Below are 13,223 nucleotides of genomic sequence, written 5' to 3'. Positions count from 1 at the left end.
ATTTAATACTATGAAAAGCTAATATATATTCCTTAGGTTCTTCATTGATTTAAAACTTTAATAGTACATTTATGGACCTCAACCAAAATGAATTGCTGACCTTTGATTTTGATATTGTTTTAGGTGTTCTGCAGGACCAGATATAATCCCTGCAGAAAATAAAACTAAGTCTTGGGTGAAATCCATGTGAGAATAATTTCTTGTCAATATATGACTTTGAAAAAAATTGCAATTAAATATACTGGATTGATTCATGTAATAATACTTCATGGAAGGTTATTTTTTCCAATTAAATCTACCATTCCAAAACCCATTGCAAGCATTACTAAACTCAAGGATTTTTATAGACAGGTGCAAATTATTTAAAGATCTCTCTTTTTAAAATTTTAAGTGCTATAATTCTTGGGGGTATAATAAACAGTAGGAAATGTTAAATTTCCTAGTTCAATACAGAAAAGGAAATTTTGCAATTCTTTGATTTTTAGGAATATTACTACAGGGAAAAGAATAGCATGTGTCTACAAGCAGCCAAGCTGTTGATTACTAGACTAAGCAGTATTTAATGGAAAAAAAAGGAAAAAAAAATAGAAATAGGCTGGGTGTGGTGGCTCACACCTGTAATCCCAGAACTTTGGGAGACGGAGGCAAGAAAATTGCTTGAGCTCAGGAGTTCAAAATAAGCCTGGGAAACATAGCAAGACCCAGTCTCTACTAAGATTAAAAATAAAAATCAGTTGGTCATGGTGGCACCCGCTTGTAGTCCAAGCTACCAGGGTGGCTAAGGTGAGAGGATCACTTAAGCCCAGGAGATTGAGGCTGCATTGTGCTGTCATCATGTCACTGCACTCCAGCCTGGGTGACACAGCAGCCCTTATCCAAAAAAAAAAAAAATTGAAAAAGGGTAATAAACAATGCTTTAATTTTATAACAGTGACATTATTAAAGAGGGAATGGGGAACAGAAAAAGGCTGAGTCTTTGTCCCGGTGCTTCTTTTCCAGGGCCAATGTCATATCAGGAAGGTATTGTGCCAAAGGTCAGAAGAAATGTTGGGAAAAACTACCCCATCTTATTCCAAATGATGAAATTCTCTTGCTAACTGTTCTGTTTCCTCCTCTTCCATTGTCACCGGAATGCTACCATTCACTCTCACCTGGACCACTGCAATAGCCTCCTTTCTGTCTCTTAACTTCCAAATGTATCTTTTTCTAATTTGTTATTCTCCTTCAATCACTGTTTTTCGTGCAAGATATAAATTGATCTGCTTAAATCTGTCAGTACTTTCCAATTGCCGGTATACTATTTCTTTAGCCATAGAAAGGACATAGGATGCAAAGTCTGGCCCTCACGTCTCTGTAACGCTCTCTATAACTCATTCTATCCCATTCTTTCTTGGTTCTCCATGTGCCTTTTTACGGGGTAGGAGGGGTTCTGAATAAGAACCCCCCAAAAAAGAGGAAAGGAGGAGGGGTAGGAGAAAAAGGAGGAAGAAGGGGAAAAGAAAAAGAGGAAAGAAGAAGAGGAGGAGGAGATGAAAGAGGAAGAGAGAGAAAAGGGGAAGGGGAGGAGAGGGAGAGAAAAGAGAAGAAAGGAAAGAAATGGGAGGGCATGGGGGATGGAGGGAAGGGGAGGAGGAGGAGAGGAGGAGGAAGGAGAGGAGGAAGAGTGAAAGAGAATTTAAATAGGAGAGAATGGGGTAGTGTTGAGGAGTATTTGAGAAAAGATCTGTTTCTTGTTTGCTTCCCAAATGGTAAGTTGGCTGAGTACTAAGATCATATCTATTTTTCCCATCATCGAATACTTAGAGCCTAGCATGGTACCTGACACATAATAGACACTCAATAAATATATACTCATGAATGCATTTGTTCTAAATTTGCAAAATCTAGTGAAATGGCTTAGTCCTTTGTAATTACTTTTCAGCACTTTTGTCTATTGAACAGCAACATAATGTCATTTATAGAAATCACAAAAGATACAAAGAAAGAAGTATAAGGTAGTGAAAATCAATAATATTGACACCTTCCAAAGAATAATTATGACTAACATTTGCTATATATCTTTTGGAAATTGCACTAGTCAAACTTTGTTTTCTGCCTTTCTTATCCTATTTTTTAAGTCATACTATATGCAATGATAGGTTGTTCCGATTTCTTCCAATAGTATAACATAGATATTTTCAATATGGCATACATTTATTTTAAAAAAAAAACTTTCATTGGATAAATAATATCTCTGGATCACTTATTTTAGCTTCAAATAATTTGAAAAAAAAATGACTTTTTATCTTAGTGCCTCCTATACTTACTCTGCCCCCATATCCATCCCCACTGCCAACGACATGATGTTTGACAATGGACAGTTGAAAGGAAATTCTCTAATTTCTTCATGCACCTGTTTACACTGGTTGGAAGTGCCATGGTTAATCTGAACAACCCCATTTTGTGGAATCAGCCAGATCCCTTGAATATGTCCAAAACTTTTCTACCTGATATGGAAGAGCCTCGCTGCACCCCATCAGACTCTTTTAACAAGCAGAGCTCTACTGCCAGGAAAAAAATGAGCAATAGATGAAGCCAGCTTTTCTCTTTTTGTCCCTATCTTCTTACCTCAAAGTAAGGAGTTTCCTAGATCTGCTATATGGACAGGAAATAATAACATACATGACTGCCTCTACCCTCAGGTCATTGGTCCCGGAGCCTCAAGAAAGAAAACACTGAACAAAAAGCAGTCTTATTTAAGACCTTATATTTTAAGTGCAGAAGTATGCTGGTTACATTTATTTTCTATTTTAAAAATGGAAATTTTTGAAAAGATTTACATAATGGTAAGAAAGATTGTTTATAACATCATCAAGTTAAAAGCAAGAAATAAAATTCTATTTTCAGCAGCATATTATATTTAAGTGCACAGTACATGGAGGCAGTTTGCCTGAGTTTGTATCCTAAATCTGCAACTTACTAGCCTTGTAATCTTGGGCAAATTACTTAAACTCTTTCTGCCTCAGTTTCTTTCTGTATTCTTAATTGAGGTGAAATTCATATAACACAATTAACCATTTTTCACTGTACAATTCAGTGACACTTAGTGCATACACAATACTTTGCAACCATCACCTCTCTCTAGTTTCAAAACTATTTTCATTACCCCGGAAAAGCACTGTATCACATTGAGTTATTCCATACTACCTTCTCCCCTTCATTTCCTAGCAATTAATTTATTTTCTGTCCCTTTTTACACATTCTAGATATTTCATATAAAAGGAATCATATAATGCATAAGCTTTTCACCTGGCTTCTTCACCTAACATAATGTTTTCAAGTTTGATCCACATTGCAGAATTTAAAAAAGCAGTATGTACTCCATTATTTTCCATGGCAGAATAATATTCCATTGTACAGCTATACCAAATTTTGCTTATCTATTTATCCATTAATGAACATTGAAGTTAATTTGCTTAATAGTCCTTATCTTATAGGGTTCTTATGAAGATCTAACTAATTAATATTTGGACAGTACATAAAATATTGCTTGTTTCTATGTTTCTTAAAATGGATATAGTTCTATACTTGTAACTGTATATGTTATTCATATTTGTATATTTATGGAAATCACTGGTCAAAAATATGCCAAATAGATAACAATTACTTTCCTAACTGTTGATATTGTGAATGGCTTTTATATTTTCTGAGGGTTTTATACTTTTTGAAACTTTAAATAAATGTATCCCTTTTACGTAAAGTACATAAAAATTAAAATTACTTTGTGAGATACACTTAATCATTAGTCATTGTAATTTAGCATCATGTATATCTATTTAGAATTTGTCTAATAAACAAATAGTTTCATGAGTAATGTGCACATGGAATTTAATGTTCTTTTTAAACTATATTTTTGTATTTTCCAGTGGCAATTGTGCTATGTAAAATTTGCCCTAGATATTGTCTGCAGCTATCTTTTCCTGTGTGTTATTGCAGTTCTAAAGCTCATGATTTGAGAAACCTCTTGTCCAGGACCCTCAGCCTCCTCTATCTTATCTAGCACCCATGAGGGTATATTGTTGGTGTTCCAAAGAGAGCATCATCAGGTTGAAAGCTGCATCACAGAGCCACACTGCAGTGGCTGGTATGAGTCACTTTTTCCTAAAGGGACCATTACACTGACCCTAAACAGGCTTGTATCGGTATTGGTATCCGTTCTACTAAGTGTTGAAAACTGCAAGTGAGGCCCATTGGCTGCCAGTAGGAGTGAGAAAGAGGAGAACAGCAGTGGTTATAGACTCATCCATTATAAGTGTAACCCATGACAGCATGTAACCTACTCATCCTAAGTCCATGTTGCAGAAACCCAATGTAAAGCTTCTGGTGTCTTCTTTAGACAATAACCTAGTAATTGTACTATACCTTAGTCTCTTGTAGAATGAAACTTAGGATATAGAAAACAAATACCCTACTTTTCCTTTTGTGATTGAAACCAGTTATATAATGTCAGAAAACTACATAATACCTTTAATATGCATATATGAAATTTACAAAATAGTCTCTCTACTCCTTGATTGTGTATCCAGAAAATAAATAAATGCCACTTAATTATAAGATCTGGCTTTTTGTGGTACCCATATTCAGATGCTCTATTCTCCACTGTACTGAACAGAATAGGCCAAAGTGATACTCTGTGACGCATGTAAAAACAAGTTAGGTGCATCACTTTTTTATTCTGATTTTCTACAGCATTTTTTGAAACACTATGTCAAAAACAATTTCTATCATTATCACTTGAGACTATATAAAAATTTCTGCATGCTGTCCTTTGCAATTCATTTCTATCAATAAATATATTTCTACTGGACCTTAAAAAGTATGGCTGTTGCTTTCTTTCTTGTGACTACTATGAATAAAGGGTGGAGATGAAACCACAAACAACTGGAACATTTTCATAAAACTGAAGAGTTATGTCAATAATAATATCCCTAAAAACTAAACAGACTTCTTGAAAACAATATGAAGTAAAAAGAGAGGGCCACTTTCAGAGAAACCAAGTATCTTCTTACTCTTTTTCATTTTAATTAAAATGAATGAAAAAAATTGAGATAGGAGAAATCATACCTTACTTTCTACATAGTCCTTCAGGCAAGTTTACTAAATGACACTGGGCAAAATTGAATAAAGGATCTTATAAATTACACTCCTGGAATTCATGACATGATCTCGTATCTCACCAGTGCAATGTTGCATAAGGCTGCAGGAAATCGCCCAGTTCTGTGGTACCATTGTATACTATTATTAGGAACAATGTAACAATTCAAAGTACATCACATTAAAAAGGTTCAATGACTTTACCATATCAAAAGGCCCCTTGAGGCTGGGTGTGATGGCTCACGCCTATAATACCAGCACTTTTAGTTGGGTGGATCACCTGAGGTCAGCAGCTGGAGGCCAACCTGGCCAACATGGTGAAACCCTGTCTCTACTGAAAAAAACAAAAATTAGCCAGGCGTGGTGGCAGGTGCCTGTAATCCCATCTACTCTGGAGGCTGAGGCAGGAGAATCACTTGAACCTGGGAGACGGAGGGTGCAGTGAGCCGAGATCACACCACTGCACACCAGCCTGGGTGACAGAGTGACAGTATGTCTCCATCCAAAAAAAAAAAAAAACCCTGAAATATCACGTTATATCATGTATCATGTAATGTTAGATTTTTTTAATTTTCATTTCAGAATGAATTTAACGAATAATCATCAAAATCCAAATATGCTTAACTCTATATGAGGTAAACATAAGTTAGTATTTTGTCAAAAGCAAATGTAAGTAAAAGATTAAGATAGCATATATGTCAAAGATTTGTGGACAAAAAATTATTCTGTTCTTTCATAGAGAGGTATAAATGGAGGTAAAGCTACTCACCTAGCGTGTATCTGCCAAAGGTCAACTCAAAGAACCCATGGAGCACACATCTTCTTTCCCATGACCCCAGTTCTCATTCTCCACATTGAAGCCAGAATGAATTTTCTAAGCATGATTAAGCTTCTGTTATTCCCTGGCTTATAGATGGCTTTCAATCATAAATAAATTCAAATTCTTTTTCTTGCCCATAAGGATCAATATCTCTGTCCCCTGCCTGCCACTCTGAATTCATCTTGCACTGCCTTCTGCTCTAGTCACTGTGCTCTGGCCAGCTAGGCTTTCTGATCTGGACATGATTAGCTCATGTACGCCTAAGGGCCACCCAGTTACTCTCCTATCACTTTGCCTTATTTTCTTCCCAGAATTTATTAACAGAAAACTCATTATCTTCCCATATTGGCCTCCCAACTAAATTTCAAGAGTAAGAATTTTGCCTATCTTACCTAATTCTTGCTACATAGTAGATTCTCAAATAATATTTGTGCTCTGGATAACCATATATAATGACCAATGACTTTGTATCCAATTTTTCAGAAGGTTCCTCCAATACGTATTTATCCAAGTATGGAATTGAACAGCAATTGTAAGAAGAAAAGAACTGGGCCGGGCGTGGTGGCCCAAGCCTGTAATCCCAGCACTTTGGGAGGCTGAGACAGGAGGATCACGAGGTCAGGAGATCGAGACCATCCTGGCTAACATGGTGAAACCCCGTCTCTGCTAAAAAATACAAAAGAACTAGCCGGGTGAGGTGGCGGGTGCCTGTAGTCCTAGCTACTCCGGAGGCTGAGGCAGGAGAATGACTTAAACCCGGGAGGCGGAGCTTGCAGTGAGCTGAGATCCAGCCATTGCACTCCAGCCTGGGTGACAGAGCGAGACTCTGTCTCAAAAAAAATAAAAAATTAAAAAAAAATTAAAAATTAAAAAAAAAAAAAGGATCAGGATCTCTTCTGATTACTTTTAAGATATAGTCTTAGTGAAAGTGAACACCCTTAATAGAAAAAAAAATGCAGATAAAGCCAAGAAGGAAGCAAGGCCAAGACAACAGCAGAAACATGGCAGAAAACAAATAGCCCTCTCCCACTAATCGTACTTTAGGATCCTGTGGACACACTGGTGAGAAGTGGAAATGTTTCCATAAGCCAAATTTTTTTGTATATTGAAATTACAAAACATTCTATTCTTTAAAATGAATTCTAAGGACTAACACGATGACACTTCAGAAAGAATATCAAGATCTTAGCAACTCAAAACACACACAGGTTATACTGTATGAATGAGAAAAGATCAGCCAATAGTTGTGTTTAGTCACATAACTACTTAGTATGCAACTATAATGTTTCTTTTTAAAACTATACTACTAATCTTAAAATTATTTTACTTTTAAGCATACAACCACATGTGTGCACACACAGGCGATATAAATTATGACCTTGAACAAATTAACTTGTTTGTGTCTCAGTTTTCTCATCAGCAAAATATAGAAAATAGTACTCACCTCATAAAGTTGTTAAAAGTATTAAATAACTTCATACATGTAGAACACCTAGAGGAGATCATGACACAAGTAAAGAATATAAATTAACTAACTATTTAAAAATAGATTTTGGAAACACATGAAATATGCATATTCTCATTAGACTGTAGTTATTGTATCATGCATACCAGTAGTAAACATTCAGTAACTGCTTAATGCCTAACCAATCATAAGTATTTACATTAATCTGGAAAAGGGATCACAAACACTTAAGAGAAAATGATTTAAAGAACAAATATAGAGAGGTTAATCTAGTACTAATAAAATCAATCCATTCATAAGATTAAGTTAATTCAATCCTAAGGGAAAAACACACTAATAGCATTAGTAAAATGCTTAGCAGTTAACAAGCATTTTCACACACATTATCTCATTTAAGCTCCATAATTATACTTATGATGACTAAAATTTAAAGTGTTTATGGGATTTACTTGTGATCACATTTCTAATAAATACTGATGCCATTCCAAATCCTGGACAGGTGTTGCTTTCATAACATTTTATATTTCCTTCAAATTCACTAAAGAAAAAGCACACAAACTATGATAGTTTCATTTCATATTATTCTTTCAATAAATATGTATTCAATACTACTATGTGCCAAGCATTATTCTAAGTATAGGAGATAGAGTGGTTTTTAAAAAGTCAAAATATCTTGCCTTTAATAGAGTTTATTCTCTACATTCTAGTGCAGAAAATAGACACTCCAAAAGATAAGTAAAATAATGAAATTTTAGATGGTGCTAAATGCTATATAGAGTCAAAAAATCAGAAAAGGGAGTTAAGGTGTGCCTGAGAAATGAGGGTGTTATGACTTAAAAAAAAAAAAAAAGTCAGTATGGTGTTTAGGAAGTCCTCACTAACAAGGTGATATTTGATAAAATACTTTAAACTAGCTTTGTAGGCCTTGTAGATATTTTGAGGAAGCTCATGTCAGTCAAAGAGAAAACCCACATAGAAGAGTGTCTGACATTTTTAAGGACATCAATGGACTACAGCCAAATGAGTGAGGAGTGAAGCAAGAGAAAAAGTCAAAAAGGTTATGGGAAGCCAGATCAGTTATGACCTTCTTGGTCATTGTAAAACCTTTGGTTATTTTCCAAGTGAGATGGGAATGGAGAATTCCATGAAGAGGAGTGTCATGACTTGACTATGTCTCAAAAGAATGACAACATGATGACTCCTGCTGGCGAGTTGACTGGAGTGAAGGGAAGCAGGGAGGTGACAAGGACAAAAGATCAATATTACAAGACTACTGCTGTAACCAAGGGGAAAGATGAGGATGGCTTGATGCAAGGAATTAGCAATGAAGGTGGTAGGAATAGGTGGATTCTGAATATATTTAAAAGGTAAACTCATTAAAATTGGATGGCAAATGAGATATGAGGTATAAAAGAAAGAGAAAAGCCAAGGATGATTTAAGTCTGATCCCCTAAAAGAATGGAGTTCCCATTAACTAAGATGGGACAGTCTACTGAGAAGTCAGGCTTGGGCAGGGATATGCTTTATTTCAGACATGTAAAGTTTGAAATTCAAATTAGATAGTTAAGTGGAGGCGTTGAGTAGGCAATTGGATATCTACGTCTACAGTTCAGAAAAAGGTTCAAACTAAAATTATAAATGTAAAATATATATGTATATATATGCCAAAAATATACATATACACATGCATGCACATGCCCACACACACACACACACACACACACACACGCATATATTTAAGACTGAGCCTGGAAGAGAACAGCAAAGGGGTAAGAATACAGAAGGGAGGCTAGGAGCAGTGGCTCACACCTGTAATCCAAGCACTTTGGAAGGCCGAGGCGGGTGGATCACCTGAGGTCAGGAGTTTGAGACTAGCCTGGCTAACATAGTGAAACCCTGTCTCTACTAAAATACAAAAATTAGCCAGGCATGGTGGTGGGTGCCTATAATCCCACATACTCAGGAGGCCAAGACAGGATCATCACTTGAACCCAGGGAGTGGAGGTTGCAGTGAGCCACTTCATTCCAATTCAGCCTAGGTGAAAGAGCAAAACTCCATTTCAAATAAAAAAATAGAGAAAGGAACCATGGTCAAAGACCAAGCCTGGGACTTTTCATATTAAAATGTGGGAGGGAGAAGGAATCAATAATTTGTTCCACATGGCCATTGATGTCAGCAAAACTTATTTAGAGGAGAGTGAGCAATCATTAAGTGAAATGCATGCAATGAGATATATACATAATGGTTCACTAAAGAAAACTAGAGAAATGTTAGTCAACCCCAAGTCCTGTATTTTCACCATTTATCTAGGGTTCATAGGCAAAATGGCAAAATAATACAATTTATAATGTGCAAAAAATTATGAAAAAAAATGAAAATGTGATATTATAACAGAAACCTTATGACTAAATAACTTATATTTTTTCTTCACATTACACCCAATGCAAGGTAAGTGGGAGCGGTGAGCAATTTCAGTCAATGTGGCACCAGGAGATAACACTGAGAACACATGAAAATGGTAAAAAGGGCTCGGCTTTTTCCTCTGTCCTTATAGATCTTACCATGGTCATTTTAGCTTGGAAAGAACCAGTCTTATAAATTTCCTTCACCCCAAAAATGATGCATAAATTGTTCCAACTATGATTCTTTGTAGCCTTAAATGTATTTTGCTAATTTTGGAAGATATTCAGAAGTAGGACATCAAGCAACCAGCCTAATTATTTTTTGAAGATAATCATCGCTACTGCAACACATACATTTCCTATTTGCCAAAGTCACCACCCAAGCTCCCTTAGAACATTATTTTTATTTATCAAATAATCTGTTTATAATTAAAACATAATTCTGAAGTGATTAAGAGATTTGTGGGGTTTTTTTCTAACTTAAAAAGGATAAAGGTTTGAATGGTGGTGGTAATGGTAATATTCATAAAAGTTATAAGGTAGTTGTTCCAACTGAGAAAAGGTTAGAAAATTTGAGAAAGAAGAGCTCTGCCAGAAGGGCCGATGTGAAGGTTTCATGTAAGGAAGTAAGAAATATCCCTTTGAACGTAAGTTTTGTTCAAACCTCAATGTTGTTGTTTTTTTTTTTTCTTCTATCCTGCTTTCTATTTAATCATTCAAGATTAATAAAAACAGAAAAAGAACAGATGCAACCCCAGAAATACAGACTGAACACTTTCCAGTGATTCATTTTGTAAGTAAATTCACCAATATAATTTTCTCTGTTATTTATATCAATGCAGATCAATTTATACTTAAAACATACTGCTCTTGCCACTTACAAACTGACAGAAAGAAACCAAAAGATACAGATGATCTCTCCATATGACTGCCAGTCAAGCATTCAAGAATGGGCCCTAAATGCTGCCTTGGATATCACTTTTTACAGCATGACAATATGTATGTCCCACTTCAAGTTCAAATTGTTATAAAATATTTATCACCATAAAAATAAAATTGAAATTTATAAAGATAACTGAGAATCAAATCGTACTCTAAAAGAATTTCCTGGGGTCTCAAGTTATCCCTTTATTTAACATTCTCACGAATATATTGTTGTCTAAAAGCAACATCACAGGATGTCTGTCATTTTTGCTTTGTTCCACAAAGTAAAAAATACTTGAGGATACAAAAAAAAAATTAAGTTTCCAAAAATTTATCAACACCAAAAAGTGAAGTCTTATTTTAGTACAAATAAGGGGAAAATATACATTGTTTTTTCTAAATCAGCACATATTTACTTTATACCCGGGGGAAGAATGCCATTCATTTCTCATAAGTTATACAAGGAGTCAATGGCAGGTGTTAAGCATGAGATAGAAACGAAAAATCTTCAAAGCAATAACAGACACAAGAAACACATCCCAAAGGGAAATAGGAGAACCACAGAAAAGAAATCAAGTGAAGTGAATACAACTTCACAACTAGTGCAAATCCCTCAGGAATTCTCCTAATACGAACCGTTAAAGCCATGTGTTTAACATTTGATAAATCTAAGTTCTTATTTGTCAAATGGGGAAGCTTCAGGCACAGCAAGCATTAACCTGATCCATAAAAGGCATTAAATTGTCTGTCTTTGCATTTCATTGCATAATAACTTCACAAACATGCACATCCAAATCTTGCTTCTATGTTCATTCTTATAAGTCAAATAAATAGATGACTTTCTTATTTGAACATTAGGTTCAAGGAGCTCATTCTTTACAAAGATGGTTACTGAAATAAATCATGGCCATGTCTACCTAATAGAAACATTGGAACAATCTCTTCCATGCTTTGCTCCACACACCCTATTTTCCTCAATCAACATGACATTCTAAAAGGATTCAATGAGAAAATGAACTTCTCTGGTATCTTCACAGCAGATTTGTTACCAAGCATGTTTCACCCCTACTGAGAAGTTGCCAGAAATAAAAATAGAGAGATGAGTAATAGGAATGTATGTGTGATGGTATGACCCAGAACTTAGAAAATGGACATGGAGAGTATTGTTCTAGATGTTTCATTAAGTGGCCTTCAGAAAATCACAGTCTTATTTTAGATTTCAGCTCTTCATCTATAACATGAAATTGTCGACTAAACAGTCTTTAAGGCCCTTCCATCTCTAACACTGTATTTCTAAATTATCCCAAGCTGCCATTAAACAGAAAGAGAATGAGCTAAGATTGTAAATTCTGGTGCATCGGGCTGTCCATCCCCTGTCCCTATCCAGGTACAGGCACTTGTTGCATACCAGGAGGGATGGTGGTAAATTCTTAACAAAATATTTACTCATTCAATGCTCATAACAACTCTATAAGAAAGATTTTGTCATTCCTTTCCTCTAGTTTACAGATGAGGAAAAAGAAAAATTAAATACCCTGCCCCAAACTCTATATCGAATTCAGTATAAAATCCATAACAACTCCATTCTCTACTGTCTTCCAATCAGACAGATAAAGAAACAATTCTGCCAAGGAAGAGAAAGCTCAACCAAGCCCTCTGAAATAGCTCAAATAGTAAATAAAGTGATTAAGAGTCTTATTTGGAAGTCAGGAAAGCAAAATTGATTTTACAAAATAGGGACAAACTGACATGGATTAAGACTCCCATTTCCAATTAATTTCTTAGCTGCAGAGATTTTGGTTGAAATCCTGGAGACTGACTAGAACGGTGCCCCAGTAACCCCATGACAAGTGAAGAAGCAATTGAAGTGTGATAATAAGGACACCTTAATAGGATCCATGCATTAGAATTTTGGACTAAAACAGAAGAAGGAATTAACATTTACTCAGCCAGATCCATGTCTCTAAATCCAAGCCCTTTGTCTTATAACAGTTAGACTTTTTCTTCTTCTGTCACTGTAATTCCCTCCATCAGCTTGCAAAACATCTCAATTCAAAATTCTGTAATATCAGGAATAAAAACTATCCACGGCATGAGTACTCAGAGCAATACTTTGCCACAGTATTTTTCCAGAATGGTCTCAAATTCTAAGACTGTCCTAGTTGAGGCTGCTTCTCTTGCCAGAAACATTTTCAACCCAGATTTGCCTGGGAGTTTATTTTTATGTTTAAGGATACAGTGGAGATAACTAGAATATTATTTCAAAGAACTTTCTATTTTTAAAATGATTATTTAAATAGAGTTAATTATGATACAATTTTAGATCTCACAAACCACATGGAGGAGGTCAGGGACAGAAGCACACTTGAGAAATGATTGAAAAAAATATATCACTTTATTCAGGGAACAAGCTATGTAAACCTTCCCTTCATGAAACAGTCTGAGATTGTAATCTAAAATTCAAAGAATCATGACAGT

The 13,223-nt window shown here is 35.4% G+C and overlaps 1 long non-coding RNA gene across 1 annotated transcript in view; it reads right to left on the bottom strand.

Annotated features, from left to right (window-relative positions):
- Positions 1-13,223, bottom strand: part of LOC105471087 (uncharacterized) — a 70,393-nt gene that overhangs the window by 41,258 nt on the left and 15,912 nt on the right. Inside the window, exon 3 of the long non-coding RNA XR_980977.2 lies at positions 7,398-7,445. This is a non-coding gene — a long non-coding RNA (uncharacterized lncRNA). The remainder of the gene's footprint in view (positions 1-7,397; positions 7,446-13,223) is intronic.

Source organism: Macaca nemestrina, chromosome 6 (assembly GCF_043159975.1).
Source record: "Macaca nemestrina isolate mMacNem1 chromosome 6, mMacNem.hap1, whole genome shotgun sequence".
NCBI classification, from domain to species: Eukaryota; Metazoa; Chordata; class Mammalia; order Primates; family Cercopithecidae; genus Macaca; species Macaca nemestrina.
Note: the sequence above shows the minus strand (reverse complement) of the source record. Positions and strands in the feature narration are given on the sequence as shown.